Below are 17,486 nucleotides of genomic sequence, written 5' to 3' on the forward strand. Positions count from 1 at the left end.
TTGACATGACCTCAACAGCTTATAGAAAAATATTTAATATGTGGATTAAAAAATATATTTAACCATTTTCACTGCACATTACACTTGATGTGTTCTGTTGACGTTTTTTCTTTTGGTCTGGTTTAATAAATGTTACAAAATCTTTATTTTTTAATGTGCATTTATTAAACTCACAGAGTCAAAGAACATGTTTTCTCTGTACGTTTTTATTCTTTTAAGAGTTTGAAATATCAGCTTTACAACAGACACCAAAGGATGAAACTAGAGGAGATTGTTGCTCTGATTGTTGTCATTATGAGATGGAAATATGACTGTTTGATGAGTTTATTTTTTAAATCTGCAAACACAAAGAAACAAAGAGACAGAAGAAAATCAACATCAAAGACTCAGTGATTGACATCAGGACTGGGAACACTGGTCTCTCCTCAGTATCTCTGAGACCAGAGACTGGGAGCCCTGGGTGGCCTCACAGGTCACAGAGCCCACCTTCCCCCACTGGTCTGCAGTGAGCGTCAGGGTGCTGCTCCAGCTGTAGAGGCCGTCATTCTGCAGCACTCCAGGAGTCCTGCTCTCCTCCCCTCTGATGCTGCTGCTGCCACTGCTGTCGCTCGTCTTCCAGGACAGACTCCAGTCTGAGGGGAAGCCCTTGTTGGCCACACACATGAGCGTGGCCTTCCCCTGCTCCAGCTCCTTGTTGGAGGGACCCAGCACCTTCAGGGCGGGGCGGGTATCACCTAGGAAACACCAATCAGCTTAGAGGACACGAACCACAATTTGAATTTCTCCGTTAAGAAGTTTCTGTCAGGTGTTTTTTCTGCTCCACCAGTCATTCACTCACACATTGTTTCACTTCCCTTTCAGAAACCTCTCATGCATATCAGCACAGAGAGAATCATCACACAGTTTGAGCTGAAATATGTTCAAACTACACTGGAAATAAAAGAAGCAGATGTGGAAACATTTACAGCAGAAGTTTGGCTTTAAAATGATTAGAAGTCTAAATCATGGACGACTGAAGACATTAGTGGACACAAGCACAGAGCAGCTACTCATTCATGTAGATTTGAAATGTTATTGAACAGCTCACATGATTTCAAACTAAATCTGAAACATCTGACACAATAAAAACATCAGAAAGCAAACTTTAACTCATCCAAACAGCAGCTGATGTGGTGGAAATTTACAAACTAATCATAAGATGATGAAGTTTACTCTTGTCTACATTTTACTGTGACAGAAATGTAGATTAAACAAGAGAAACTCGCAGAGCTCATCTGAATTAGTCCAGTAAAAAGGACAAACATCAAAAACTAAATTATTTTCAATAAAAAAAATACTTTTGTCTCATCTAAGCAGCCTAACAAATAATTATTAAATAAAATGATACAATATTTAATAATAAACACAGTTTAATTAACTTACTTCCAACATCCAGTCTGGTTCCTCCACCAAAAGTCCACCACAGTGATACAAACTCATTGAGGCGCCGTACAAAAACCTCTGACTGTAGAGAGACACGGCTCTCTGACTCTGTCAGACTGAACTAAACCTACAAGCCCTCAAAATACAACTTTATCATCAGAACTAGAAATAATAATTAATACTATGAAGTATCCCAGATTTTCATTGGAAATTCTCCTGAGTGTCTGAATATTCATTTCCAAAGCTGACTTTGTTTCTTAGGACAAAATTTATGAAGAAAATAATTAATCAGTTACAGAAAAAGTTTCCTAGCCTTTCATATTAAATGAAATTAAAGAAAAGAAAATTAAATTAAAGAGAAAAAGGACATAGAAGTAACTTTGTTTTTGTCTTACTTCCAACATCCAGTCTGGTTCCTCCACCGAACGTGTACCACAGTGATACAAACTCATTGAGGCGCCGTACAAAAACCTCTGACTGTAGAGAGACACGGCTCTCTGACTCTGAGACAAACAAACTCAACAAAATCATTCACTGTTTGTATCATTTATTAATATTATAATAGTGTAATTAAAACAAATAAAGCCCATTACAACAATATTTAAAGAATCTGATTTCAAAATGTAGATTTTACAGCTTTCACATGTGAAAACATCTCTTGAAACCTGACACTTATTTTTTCACAGCTCTAAACACTGAAACTAATTCTCAGCCTAAAACGCTTCAAAAACACTTCAGATTCATGTAGTTATGTTTTGAATTTCACAAAAATATTAAGTTCTGGAAAGTGTACCAGCATTTTTTTCTATAATTTTTTTTTAATTTCTGAATGAACATGTCCATTGTTACGACGCTGCCTACACATACAGGGTTTTTTTTAATGAGTTTTTATTTCTATTTTGGAATTCTGTCTACAAATAATGGTGTTTTAGGAAGTTTTGAAAATTCCTTCCAGGTAGAGAAGACGGTGCTCTGTGCTGTTCTCACTGTGAAGGCTTCTAACTGGTAAACATTACCATTCAATTCGGGTTTTATCACCATGTGTTGCTTTGGTTTACTTTTGACATGTTTCACACACACACACACGTTTTCAAACGACTTCACTGACATTTATTCGTGAACACTTAAATGAACTTCAGTAAATGTTTCCCCATCACTGCTTTTCTCAGTTGCTTTGGTGAAAGTCTTACATCAGGAACGTCATTCTCACCACTCTTAATGCAGCTCTCCAAATATGTAAGGCCTTTTTCACCACACAGACTCATCTATGCAAAAGACACTTCATAAAACACTTTCACCGTCGTTTTAAGACATCAAAACAGGTTTTTTTGTTTTGTCATTTTTCTCAAAACCTCACCTACTTTGGAAAGAGTACTGCAAAAAATGTAGGCCTAATGTCACAAGGGGCCAAAGGCCTGTACGAAACTGGACTCAAGTGCTGGACCACATGTGGAGACGGTTGAGTTTGCTTCACACAAATCTTTATTTGGCACAAAAACACAGAGTTATACTTGACGTGGGATTCCTGACAAGAAAACGTAGCGTGGTGGCCTAAGGTGGCGTGGTGATCAAGAAGGAGAGAGGAAAAGGGGGTTAGTGGGTTCACAGACTTCTCCAGGTGTGGTTGAATTTTAAAGAGGAGTATGGCTTATGTTGCAGGTGGAGTTGGTGGTACTTTGAGGGGAGTAGGTGAAGGTCCAGCTGAGCTGAATAGATTTAAGATGGGCTGACCTGAGCTCCAAGGGATCCTGTGAGAAGCAGTGGGAAGAGGGCAGCAGGTGTGATATTGAAATCCTTCCCAGGAGACGGAGCATGAAACTGCAGTGAGTATGGCCGAGTGCATAGACTTGTGCAAGGAGCATGAAGCATGGTAGCCTGTTAGCACCGAGGGTAAGTTGGCAAACTAGCAGTGAAGAGACGGCAACGCTGGTCTTGAATATCCTGAGTAGGTTGCTCCAGATTGGCTCCATGTGAGGAGATGACGGCTCTGCCCAGGGGCAGACACAGGAGAACATGGTGGAAATTTACCAGCAGCTCACCCGGACTGTGACAGCTAATGAGAAGTTTAAAACTGTTTTCAGAAACAAAAATCAAGTCTGATGGTTTTTGTATTTTTTTAACCTTACAAAACTGATGAAATGGAGAAAAGCAAAATAATACTCATTAAACTATATGTGTGTTCTGCTCACATCATCGACACATTCTCAGCCTGGCTGGGGGGCTTCTTTGCCCAGCCTGGAGTCTCCCGGTGCAGACGGCTCCCTGTGATAGTGTTTCCTCACCTGGCTCATGTAAAGATTGATTGATTACTACAGTGCCGTGATCTTCCTCGTGCTGTGTGTGTTTTGTTAGATTCTTCCCAGTTTAGGTTTTGTGGAGTTTTCTGTTCAGCAATAAAAGCTGCCACTTTGAGTTCAGTCCTGTTTCCAGTGAGTTTGAGTTTGGGTCCAATTCCTGCCTGGACACAGCCCGATCACGACAGTTGTGAGCTGTGAGTTGTGGATCAATGAAGTAACAAATCCCTTTATTAGTGTAGAAACAACAGCAGTGTGTATGTGTGTATAAAACAATGAGAAAGGCTAATTTGATTGGGGAAAAGCATCACTGATTTGAGAACTGCAGCAAAGCGACTGAGAGAAACTGTAATATATGTTGGAGGTGGATGGTACTGGAGGAAATCATGTTGTATCATGATGTCTGAACCATATTTAATTTTGGATCACAGCCATCTGAACGGTGTCCTACAGCAATATTTTAAAATTGACATTGAAGTTATTTTAAAAATAATCAGTTAGTAGTTCTTCAAATGCATCAGGATCTGCGTGGCGTACAGAATGTTGTAAAAACATGTAGTGAAGTCCAGACCTTTACTTTTTCACATTGTGTGTCTAAACTTGGTCAGATGATTTCCATAGAGAGGCACTTTGCATCAGCAGCACCATGCTCCAGTGCTCTGGGAGAGTTTATAGTCCTGAGAGTTGAACACTGGATGACTGACAGCTGTCCTTCATCACAACAGAAGCCACAGAAATCCTCCTCATCAAAAACATGACTTTGATCTGCGTCCTCATCTGGACTCTCCTCTGCTGCTGCTTCACAGGTAAAGTCCAGAGAATCAAACTCCTCTCCTCTATCAACATCTGTCCCTCTGAAATGAAGCCCACAAAACCATGAAGCTGCTTTATGTTTTTGTCTCTGTGTCCTCAGAGTCCAGAGGACAGATCACAGTGACTCAGCCTGGAGCAGTGAGCTCTGCTGTGGGAGGAACTGTGAGCATCAAGTGTACGACCAGTCAGCGTGTAGATAGTGGGAACCGTTTAGCCTGGTACCAACAGAAAGATGGAGGAGTTCCTAAACTGCTCATTTACTATGCTAGCAGACGAGAATCAGGGATTCCAGCTCGTTTTACAGGCAGTGGATCAAACTCTGACTTCACTCTGACCATCAGTGGAGTCCAGGCTGAAGATGCAGCAGTTTATTACTGTCAGAGTTATCACTACATCAACAGTCAGCGTGTGTTCACACAGTGAAAAACAGTCGTACAAAAACCTCCCTCAGTCAGACTGAACAGAAACTGAAGTGACTGCTGCAGCTGGAAGATACTGCAGAGACTGATACAGTTCACTGAGGACACACACACACACACACACACACACACACACACACACACACACACACACACACACACAGCATTAACATTGAGTGTATTGCTGTAAATTAAAAGACCACCAAATACTTTGAACACACAGAAAACATCAGTAGATAAATTAAGTATTTATTAATTAGCTGCTGTAGAAATTTAAATAGTAAACTTTTGAATCCAGCATTCGTTTCCTCTTTCCCATCATTGCTTAGACTCCACTTTGTTAATTGCTTTATCAGAGCATAACTTTGAAATCTTTAAATGATTTTATTAGTTTGAATCTTAAGTCTTAAATTTTAAAGCAACATGAATAAATAAGGAGCTACAGAAAAACCACATTACTGCTCACAGACGTTCCTACATGATAGAGAACAAATAAGTTTAGAGTTCAGAGTTATCTCAGCACAGATGTGTTTACACATTTTAATATTATTTTACCTCAGACTGAATAAGAGCTGAGCTGACTGCTGCAGAGACTGATGGATTTCCTCCAGATTTACCTTAAACAGCATCATAACCACTCATAACAACACTATTAATAGAAGCAGTAATAAACATGCATTTCACTCTTTATACAATGTAATCAGAGTATACAATGAATGCATTGTAACTGTATTTGGTATCACTAAACACAGATTTGAGTGTGATTGTGATTCATGACTTCAACTTGGAAGCTGATCTTCTCTGAGCTGAAGACTCTGCCTCTCATTCCACTTTTCAAAGTCGTGCCAGGTGGTCCTTGGGCACTGTTCTCGGCTCGTGCTAGGACATCTGACTGATGCCTGTTGCCTCTGGTTCTCTGAGACTCTCACCCTCTGGGTGCCCCATCTGGCGCCTTCCTCCTTCTCCTGCTGTGGCCTCCTGGATCTCCTGGATCTCCTGGATCTATCGCTGTCTGCCTCTGACACCCAGGAGGGCATTGTTGCACCTCCCTGCCCTCATTATTGTCTACCTTTTGTGACAATGACACACACCACAAAAAGATTGTTAATTCATGTATCTGTGCATTTTCATATCTTTGTGTTCCAGGTGCTGTATGTTTTTGTTCCCTTTGTTTTTTCTTACAGGTGCAGCAGTTGGTGACACATTGTTGGACAACACGACAACAGGCAGAGGAAACAAGAGGAACCATAGAGAACTTATAGAGCTGATTTTGCAACATGTTTTTGGCACCACAGTGCATTCAGATCATAATTCAGATTGCATAAACTGCCAGACATGACAGGATTAAACAACATATATTAATAACATGTTTCTGTACAGGAGTATTTGAGTAAAGTAGCTCAGAGGTAAGGCAGGACAAAACCATTTAAGAATTTAAAAAGAAACACAAAAACATCAAATTACCAGGACAATGTCTCTGTTTCCCATTTTAATATCATGATTCAAACAGGAATTAAATGCAATTTGTAAACATTTAGATATAAAATTAACTAAACTGAAGCAAAGTGGTAAAAAGTAAAATATTTATAGCTTTCAGGCTCTCGGACGCTAAAAGTTTAAATACACTGATATCCTGGAAAGATGAAATGGATATGGATATCGTGAATAATTAAATGAAGTGCTCACTCAGGTTAAAACACCATCACATGAGACACATCACACTTCTACATCTGGCTGGCTCTGTGTATACTAATGTTTGTTATTCAATGTCCTGTCATGTTTGCTGTATGGCAGGCAGCATGAAGGTTCCTGGATTCAGGATTCTTACACGGAAACAAATTTAAAGAGGCAGCTTTATTTGTTGGGAAATAATGCACAAAATAAACATTTACGAAAAACAAACCAAAACTTGAACATGGAAAATAAGAACTAGACTCTGGGGGACTAGAGACAGAAACACTAGGAAATAAGGAGCATGGAACTAGGAATGATGGACAGAAACATGGAGAAACTTACAGCACATGGGACAACACGACAACAGGCAGAGGAAACACACAAGGGAATGACACACAGGAGGAGAGCACAGATGGAAATAATCACACATAAGGAGACCAAGGGGAAGCAAAACTGAAAACTGAACACAGGACAAGGACTATCAGAAGAAAACAGGAAGCATGACGAATATGTAGATGCAGAAAAGACACTGTGACTGGGGGAACAAAAACAGAGACAGACACTAGACACTGAGACATGGAGACATGACTGCCTGTGCAACAGAGGGAACAATAAACATGGAGACAAGAGCTTATACACAGGCTTGAGATGGACACTGAGGGAGGGAGAACTAGGATCACTAAGAACTTAAGAAAAAAAGATAACCAAAACCATGAATAAAAGTAATCAAAGAATATAAATTAACAACACAGACAAAACACTGGGTCACAGATCCAGCACTGTGACATGTCCGCTTCTAAACAGGACTTTTTTTTACATACTTAGCATGCTAAAACAAAAGCAGAAGGACAAAGTATTGTTTAAAATACTCATTTAAAATTGATTTATTTCCAGACATCCAGTCTGGATCCTGAAAGAAAAGAGTTTGTATCATCATGATTGAGCTAAAACCTCTGACTGTAAAGAAACACAGCTTTCTTCTTAATCGTACAGTTTGGTTGTCTGAAATCAAAAATGAAAAAACTGTAATAAATAAATGCAAAATAAGAAGGCATTTTACTATTTTGGTATTATATCCACATTATCACATGCTGATGATCTGACAATAATAATGAAACTATACATGCATCCCATCCTATTCCAGCTGTCTTAAGGTCAGAGGCAGGGTACACCCTGGACAAGTCAAATAGTGAAACTAATAAAGACTTTAACAAAAAGAATGAATAATTCAAATAATGTCACGATCTGCAGCAGCAGATTGTGTGGAGCGGAGAGTGAAAGGACCCAAAATCAGACACGTGGAAACAGGATGGAATTTAGCAGAAAGCGAGGCGTTCATTGAGACTGCATGAAAAATACAAAGCAAAGGAAAAACAGGACTAAGACACAAATACCTAAACTGGGCAAAAACCAACACTGTGAATGTCGTGCATGAAGCATGAAACATGAAACCTGTAACTTCAATAACTCTGATATTCTTTATTATTAACTGGGAGAAAAAGTGCCGACTCAGTCTTTTGTTCCAGGACAGACTGTCTCTGTCAGATGTAAAACCAGCAAGCGTCCTCCTGACAGACCGTGGTCTTTGTCTTGTGTTAAGAGGTTTAGTGAAGTGAGTTTCTCTCATTTTGCTGTGAACACCAGAAGAGATTAACTTCTATGTAAGTTGATTAAAGCAGACCTGTAGTCTCTCATCTGCCTGCATTCCTGTGTTTGTTCTGTTAGTCTGTTCTTAACATCATGTCCACTTCAAGCTCAATTCTGTCGTCATTATTTGAGTCCAGTTATTGTCTCGCTGCCTTCTGTGAGTTACTCAGCCTCTGTTTTGTGTGCTTTAACTCTCAGACTCCTGATCTCCACCTCATCCTGACAATTAGAGATCCTCAGCTAAGTCTCCACCTGCTTCACCTCTGCCACCACCAGCTTCTAGACTCTTCTCTGCTTTGTTGCCTCGTCACAGTTTCACTGCCAAATAGTTCATTAATCAAACTTCAGTAAATCTTCACTTGAACTTGATTTAAATGATCTCTGTTTAATCATACAGATGACACCCTGCTCTTTAATTTTACTTATTAGGTTTTAGATCAGATTAAAATGTAGATCATAAAACAGCTTTGAGACTAGAAATTATGAAGAGCACACAGATAATCTATGGTTGACATGACCTCAACATCTTATAGAAAAATATTTAATATGTGGATTAAAAAATATATTTAACCATTTTCACTGCACATTACACTTGATGTGTCTGTTTACATTTTTATTTTGGTCTGTTTTACAAATATTACAAAATCTTAATTTTTTAATGTGCATTTATTAAACTCACAGAGTCAAAGAACATGTTTTCTCGTTGCATTTTTATTCTTTTAAGAGTTTGAAATATCAGCATTACAACAGACACCAAAGGATGAAACTAGAGGAGATTGTTGCTCTGATTGTTGTCATTATGAGATGGAAATATGAATATTTAATGAGTTTATTTTTTAAATCTGCAAACACAAAGAAACAAAGAGACAGAAGAAAATCAACATCAAAGACTCAGTGATTGACATCAGGACTGGGAACACTGGTCTCTCCTCAGTATCTCTGAGACCAGAGACTGGGAGCCCTGGGTGGCCTCACAGGTCACAGAGCCCACCTTCCCCCACTGGTCTGCAGTGAGCGTCAGGGTGCTGCTCCAGCTGTAGAGGCCGTCATTCTGCAGCACTCCAGGAGTCCTGCTCTCCTCCCCTCTGATGCTGCTGCTGCCACTGCTGTCGCTCGTCTTCCAGGACAGACTCCAGTCTGAAGGGAAGCCCTTGTTGGCCACACACATGAGCGTGGCCTTCCCCTGCTCCAGCTCCTTGTTGGAGGGACCCAGCACCTTCAGGGCGGGGCGGGTATCACCTAGGAAACACCAATCAGCTTAGAGGGCACGAACCACAATTTGAATTTCTCCGTTAAGAAGTTTCTGTCAGGTGTTTTTTCTGCTCCACCAGTCATTCACTCACACATTGTTTCACTTCCCTTTAAGAAACCTCTCATGCATATCAGCACAGAGAGAATCATCACACAGTTTGAGCTGAAATATGTTCAAACTACACTGGAAATAAAAGAAGCAGATGTGGAAACATTTACAGCAGAAGTTTGGCTTTAAAATGATTAGAAGTCTAAATCATGGACGACTGAAGACATTAGTGGACACAAGCACAGAGCAGCTACTCATTCATATAGATTTGAAATGTTATTGAACAGCTCACATGATTTCAAACTAAATCTGAAACATCTGACACGATAAAAACATCAGAAAGCAAACTTTGACTCATCCAAACAGCAGCTGATGTGGATGAAATTTACAAACTAATCATAAGATGATGAAGTTTACTCTTGTCTACATTTTACTGTGACAGAAATGTAGATTAAACAAGAGAAACTCGCAGAGCTCATCTGAATTAGTCCAGTAAAAAGGACAAACATCAAAAACTCAATTATTTTAATAAAAAAAATACTTTTCTCTCATCTAAGCAGCCTAACAAGTAGTTATAACATAAAATGATACAATATTTAATAATAAACACAGTTTAATTAACTTACTTCCAACATCCAGTCTGGTTCCTCCACCGAACGTGTACCACAGTGATACAAACTCATTGAGGCGCCGTACAAAAACCTCTGACTGTAGAGAGACACGGCTCTCTGACTCTGAAACAAACAATCTCAACAAAATCATTCACTGTTTGTATCATTTATTAATATTATAATAGTGTAATTAAAGCAAATAAAGCCCATTACAACAATATTTAAAGAATCTGATTTCAAAATGTAGATTTTACAGCTTTCACATGTGAAAACATCTCTTGAAACCTGACACTTATTTTTTCACAGCTCTAAACACTGAAACTAATTCTCAGCCTAAAATGCTTCAAAAACACTTCAGATTCATGTAGTTATGTTTTGAATTTCACAAAAATATTAAGTTCTGGAAAGTGTACCAGCATTTTTTCCATATACTTTTTTAATTTCTGAATGAACATGTCCATTGTTAAGACGCTGCCTACACATACAGGGTTTTTTTTAATGAGTTTTTATTTCTATTTTGGAATTCTGTCTACAAATAATGGTGTCTTAGGAAGTTTTGAAAATTCCTTCCAGGTAGAGAAGACGGTGCTCTGTGCTGTTCTCACTGTGAAGGCTTCTAACTGGTAAACATTACCATTCAATTCGGGTTTTATCACCATGTGTTGCTTTGGTTTACTTTTGACATGTTTCACACACACACACACGTTTTCAAACGACTTCACTGACATTTATTCGTGAACACTTAAATGAACTTCAGTAAATGTTTCCCCATCACTGCTTTTCTCAGTTGCTTTGGTGAAAGTCTTACATCAGGAACGTCATTCTCACCACTCTTAATGCAGCTCTCCAAATATGTAAGGCCTTTTTCACCACACAGACTCATCTATGCAAAAGACACTTCATAAAACACTTTCACCGTCGTTTTAAGACATCAAAACAGGTTTTTTTGTTTTGTCATTTTTCTCAAAACCTCACCTACTTTGGAAAGAGTACTGCAAAAAATGTAGGCCTAATGTCACAAGGGGCCAAAGGCCTGTACGAAACTGGACTCAAGTGCTGGACCACATGTGGAGACGGTTGAGTTTGCTTTACACAAATCTTTATTTGGCACAAAAACACAGAGTTATACTTGACGTGGGATTCCTGACAAGAAAACGTAGCGTGGTGGCCTAAGGTGGCTTGGTGATCAAGAGGGAGAGAGGAAAAGGGGGTTAGTGGGTTCTCAGACTTCTCCAGGTGTGGTTGAATTTTAAAGAGGAGAGCTGTAGCACATGAAGAACGAGGTAAGTACATAGACTTTGGCAAAGGAGCACGAAGCATGGTAGCCTGTTAGCACCGTGGGTAAGTTGGCAAACTAGCAGTGAAGAGACGGCAACGCTGGTCTTGAATATCTTGAGCAGATTGGCTCCATGTGAGGAGATGACGGCTCTGCCCAGGGGCAGACACAGGAGAACATGGTGGAAATTTACCAGCAGCTCACCCGGACTGTGACAGCTAATGAGAAGTTTAAAACTGTTTTCAGAAACAAAAATCAAATCTGATGGTTTTTTGTAATTTTTTTTAACCTTACAAAACTGATGAAATGGAGAAAAGCAAAATAATACTCATTATTATTGTGTCATGTGTCAGGAAAAGAAAATGTATACAATCTGAGACCACAGCACCAACTACTGTATAGTCCAGTAAAGTCATACTGCACATGTTTATTAGGTTATTAAGTACACCTGTTAAACTGCTTGTTAATCCAAATATCAGCCAATCACATGTCAGCACCTCATAGCATTTACACATGTAGACATGTTGGACACAGCCTGCTGAGGATTAATTCAAACATCATTAAGAAAGATAATTAACAGTGTCATGGTTGTTGATGCCAGACAGGCTGATCTGCTGGGATTTCTTTACACAGCCATTTGTAGGGTTGATGGGAACGGTCTGAAAAATGTTGATGTCGAAGGCCAGAGGAGAACGGCCTGAAAGTTTTGAGTTTATAGGACGGCAACAGTAACTCAATCAACCACTCGATACAAACAAGACGCAGAAGAGCATGTCTGCAAGCACAACATGCGACCTTGAAGCAGATGGGCTACAGCAGTAGAAGACTGCACTGCAGGGCCTGTCACGTAAGAACAGGAAACTGAGGTTATAATTCACATGGAGAGACCAAACTTGAAAGAACAAAAACAAAAACACGGTGCTCCAATGGCCTCCACAGTCACCAGATCTCAGTTAAAGACAGCATTTTTGGGATGTGCTTGAAAGGGGTGTCCAGCTGGCAAATCTGCAGCAATGATATGATGGTATTATGTCAATGAGGGGCAAAATCTCTGACTTGTTGAATCTATGCTACAAAGCATTCAGGCAGCTCAGAAGGCAAAAGGGGGTCCAGCCCGGTACTAGCGAGGTGTACCTAATAAAGTGGTTAATGAGTGCATATAGTATATGTTTCTGTGTAATTACAGTAGCAGTGCCATGGCATGGACGTGTGACACAAGACTGAGATTATGCATTTCCAAATGTTTCAACTTAAACGTCTCCTGAGAACATGTGTCCATATGTGATTATAATTGAAGAGCAATTTCACTGCTTTGAAGTAATTTGAGTGGAAACACTAATGCAGTGTTGGACAGTATTCAGCAAAGTGACAGATCTGGAGTTCTGTCTGACAAAACTGTTTCAAAGAGTTGTGAGATTCAAGTGGATCAACAAAGTAACAAATCCCTTTATTAGTGTAGAAACAACAGCAGTGTGTATGTGTGTATAAAAACAATGAGAAAGGCTAATTTGATTGGGGAAAAGCATCACTGATTTGAGAACTGCAGCAAACTGACAGAAACTGTAACATATGTTGGAGGTGGATGGTACTGGAGGAAATCATGTTGTATCATGATGTTTGAACCATATTTAATTTTGGATCACAGCCATCTGAATGGGCTCCTATAGCAACATTTTAAAATTTACATTGTCATCAGAAACTTTAATAATCAACAACATCGCAAACAAAACCAATGAAATGTTATGCTTAATTAACCCTTTAAGACCTACCATAGAACCAAGTCCGCCAGAGCTTATATTATATTTTCACATGCTGTGGAGCCATTTTTTGGAGCATTTCAAGTTGCTATACATCAATACAACCATTATAGCCCAAATTTTAATAATATGTCTGCATTAAGTGCATAGTAATTGTGCAAGTGCAATAAACTACAAAAAAATTTAAAATCGTTTTTGTTTTTTCAACATATATTTCTAGTTAGAGAAATTTAAGAGGCTTATCCCTCAAAACTGCAAATACAAAAAAGTTGCACAAACTAGTTTCCCACCAAAGGAAATTTATTTTGAGTGTTTTCATAGTTTTATTTTTGAGATACACCAATTTTTATATACTACAGGAAAAACGAAAAAATATATTATAGTGCAAATTTGCAAAATAACAGCATATGCATCAAAATAAACTATTTCCAGCAGTGCAATATGAGTCCTAAGCATCCCAGAAACGACACAGAAAGTCATGAAGTCAAACATAACTTTTAAAAACACAAGTATAAGCTCATGAGGCCACGATGGTAAAAAACTACCGTATTTCCCGGACTACAAAGCGCACCTGAATATTAGCCGCACAAGCTAAAATCAGGGGAAAATCCTGTTTTGTACATACATTAGCCGCACCTGACTAAAAGCCGCAGGTGTTTCAATGTTGACTTATCATATGTAAGATGGCTGTTTGGAGACACACCCCTTTTATTAATATTTTGAAAAACAAGTTATGGGTACAAATTTGCACAACTTTTTAGGTATATGTACAAGTAGCGGTAATTACAAGTACGAAACATGTACTGTGCTTCATAAATGAGTAACAAATGTAGTACATAACAATAACCTACAGCACACCAGAAAAATAGATTCGGACTACCTTTTAGGCTCAGGTGCAGTGACACGGCTTTAACAAGAAGAAAAGTCAGTCATTCACCATCTTCCTGCGCACTAAAACCACCAAAGTCCTCTTCTCCAGTGTCGGAAACGAACAGGCTCAGGGTGGCTTCGTCATCCACTCTCAGCTTCTTTCCTTCGTTGTCACTTTCAAAACCAAAGAAATCCTCGTTGTCAGTGTCAGAGTCGAACACCCTCAGAAGGGCCGTGGCGGTGTCCTCCTCTCCATCATGCAGCAGTCCAGCCCTTCGAAATCCGTTGGTGATCATGGATGTTTTCACACTTTTCCACGCTGTCAGATTCCACCGGTGGAGTTGAGCATAACTTGCTTTTCGCAAATTTATTGCCGCTCGTCATCCACGCCTCCGGCTGAACGTGTAGCGCTACTTTGAAGTTTGTTTTTCGCGCTACTTGTACGGCACTATGTTGCCTGGCGGATGGACATGTGACCAACATACCACTCTTGAACCCCGATACTGTGTGTCTGATCACATGCCCTTCCACCAGGCAACGTAGTACCGTACAACAGCGGAACAAACAAAACAAATCGTCTTATGATATGACAAAAATCATGGACAATCCATAGAAAAGCCGCACCTGACTAAAAGCCGCAGGGTTCAAAGCTTGTGCAAAAAGTAGCGGCTTATAGCCCGACAATTACGGTACATTTCCGCAAAATGACGTCACTTCCGGTTTCGGGCAGGTCATGCGGTCATGTGATAGTTCGCGCTGATGGAGGTAGGAAGTGTTATGAACAGCTGATCGGATCGGCAAAGCGTGTTTCTGGAATATTATGTTTTTGTTGCTACAAGCGCTTTTTATGCAGTTTTTGCAAAGCTATATGTGGAAGGAAACTGTGACCGAGGACAAGCTGATGGCATGAGATGTAAGTACAACTCCTCCGGTTTCATATGCAAAAAAAATTATTGCGCTAGCTCACCGGGATTTAAAAATAGTTACGCAAAATGGAGCGTGTCCGCTCCTACCGGTTCTAAAGGGTTAAAAAATGTGTTTCCAATAAGTCAGACAGCATGTCTCACTCAATAGTACTTTACATACAGTGAGTATAACTGCATTCATACAAATAATATGTGGTATTACATTCTTTCCAAATACCAGCACAGTGGCACAAGTGGTTTAGAAAACACTTTCTCCACAAAGTCTATTGTATTCCCACTAGTGATGGTAAATTTGATTCTTTTTACTGAATCGAGTGTTAATGAGTCACTCACCATAGTGAATCGGGTGTTTTGAGTCATTTGATTCACTGAGTCAGTTGACCAGAGAGTACAAAAATTTTACATTTTCACTCAAACTTAATTTGTTTCCCTTTTCATGAAAATCCCACTGCTAAGATTAATCATTCGATTAAAAAAAAACAAAAAAAACCCCAACTATTTTATAGAGAACAAAGAGCAAAAACATTTCTAAAATTAAGCAATTTCATATCAAAATTGCTTAATAAACATTTATTTTGTTTATTTGTATTTTATTAGTATTTTCCTTAAGTGTGTCAAATATATATTTTCTCATCTAAATGTCCACTGCGCTGTGAGCCAGGGGGCGGTAATGTGCCTTAACATTGGTTGCCAACCAAGAAGAAGAAGAAGCTGTGAGCCAGGAGGGAGGGGGTGAGTGAGTGATTCGTTCGCTCGCTCTATGATTCAGCACAGGAGGGAGGGGGTTAGTGAGTCCTGAGTGATTCGTTCGCTCGCTCTTTGATTCAGCACAGGAGGGAGGGGGTTAGTGAGTCCTGAGTGATTCGTTCACTCTTTGATTCAGCACAGGAGGGAGGGGGTGAGCGAGTCCTGAGTGATTCGTTCGCTCGCTCTTTGATTCAGCACAGGAGGGAGGGGGTTAGTGAGTCCTGAGTGATTCGTTCACTCTTTGATTCAGCACAGGAGGGAGGGGGTTAGTGAGTCCTGAGTGATTCGTTCACTCTTTGATTCAGCACAGGAGGGAGGGGGTGAGCGAGTCCTGAGTGATTCGTTCGCTCGCTCTTTGATTCAGCACAGGAGGGAGGGGGTTAGTGAGTCCTGAGTGATTCGTTCACTCTTTGATTCAGCACAGGAGGGAGGGGGTTAGTGAGTCCTGAGTGATTCGTTCGCTCGCTCTTTGATTCAGCACAGGAGGGAGGGGGTTAGTGAGTCCTGAGTGATTCGTTCACTCTTTGATTCAGCACAGGAGGGAGGGGGTTAGTGAGTCCTGAGTGATTCGTTCACTCTTTGATTCAGCACAGGAGGGAGGGGGTTAGTGAGTCCTGAGTGATTCGTTCGCTCTTTGATTCAGCACAGGAGGGAGGGGGTGAGCGAGTCCTGAGTGATTTGTTCGCTCGCTCTTTGATTCAGCACAGGAGGGAGGGGGTTAGTGAGTCCTGAGTGATTCATTCACTCTTTGATTCAGCACAGAAGGGAGGGGGTTAGTGAGTCCTGAGTGATTCGTTCGCTCGCTCTTTGATTCAGCACAGGAGGGAGGGGGTTAGTGAGTCCTGAGTGATTCGTTCACTCTTTGATTCAGCACAGGAGGGAGGGGGTGAGCGAGTCCTGAGTGATTCGCTTATGCTTACGATTCAGCACAGGAAGGGAGGGGGTGAGTAGCTCAAATGTGCTGTTAGCATGTTAGCAGCGCAATGCTACTGTGAACCGAGGAGCTATTTTCTTGATGTGAGCTTCTACTCAGGGGTTTTTCTTCCAGTTCAGAGCAGAAATGCTTTTGTTACGAAACTGGCTGTTGTTTTCCCCCCCACACTTTTAATTATAATCTAGATATATTTCTACTAATGGAATTAGTTTGCTAACAGCAACAGGGATGAGTCAGTGAGTCAGTTGGGCTTGTGAATCATGATTCACGAGTCAGTAAAGTGATTCTTGAGTATTGAACGATTCGTTCACGTACACCATCATAAAGTCACTGACTAAATGCTTTCCATGAAATATTTAATGCTACAAACATGAACGAAGGAATTCAGGAAAAACTTGAATTCCTAACATCTCCACATCTTGGCAAAGAGCAACTGTTAAATGAACTTATTTTAAATATAATCAGTTAGTAGTTCTTCAAACCCATCAGGATCTACGTGGCGTACAGAATGTTGTAAAAACATGTAGTGAAGTCCAGACCTTTACTTTTTCACATTGTGCCTTTAAACCTTATGTGTCTAACAAAGGTGCTGGAAGTCTTGTTGCTCACAAGGATACAGAAAAACATAAAAAGGCTCAGTTTACTGAGTTGTTTGTTACACCTGGGAAAAACGACGATGCTGCGGTATCTGCAGCAGAAGGTGCACTGGCATTTCATACTGTGAAGCATTACAATAGCTACAGATCCATGGATTGCACTAGTGTGTTGCTAAAAAACGCATTTGCAGACTTTAACA

General features: G+C 40.1%; 2 pseudogenes across 2 annotated transcripts in view; both read right to left on the reverse strand.

The window, feature by feature from the left end:
* Positions 1–308: 308 nt before the first annotated feature.
* On the reverse strand, positions 309–1,440 carry LOC112430286 (Ig kappa-b4 chain C region pseudogene; annotated as a pseudogene). The gene is made up of 2 exons (XR_013095468.1): positions 1,423–1,440; positions 309–734 (listed from the first exon to the last, which is right to left on the reverse strand). The product of XR_013095468.1 is annotated as an Ig kappa-b4 chain C region pseudogene (transcript).
* Positions 1,441–8,916: 7,476 nt separating this feature from the next.
* LOC106676901 (Ig kappa-b4 chain C region pseudogene) overlaps positions 8,917–17,486 on the reverse strand; it is a 57,964-nt pseudogene continuing 49,394 nt past the window's right edge. The window contains exon 2 of the transcript XR_013095470.1: positions 8,917–9,508. The product of XR_013095470.1 is annotated as an Ig kappa-b4 chain C region pseudogene (transcript). The remainder of the gene's footprint in view (positions 9,509–17,486) is intronic.

This window comes from Maylandia zebra, linkage group LG22, assembly GCF_041146795.1.
Source record: "Maylandia zebra isolate NMK-2024a linkage group LG22, Mzebra_GT3a, whole genome shotgun sequence".
NCBI classification, from domain to species: Eukaryota; Metazoa; Chordata; class Actinopteri; order Cichliformes; family Cichlidae; genus Maylandia; species Maylandia zebra.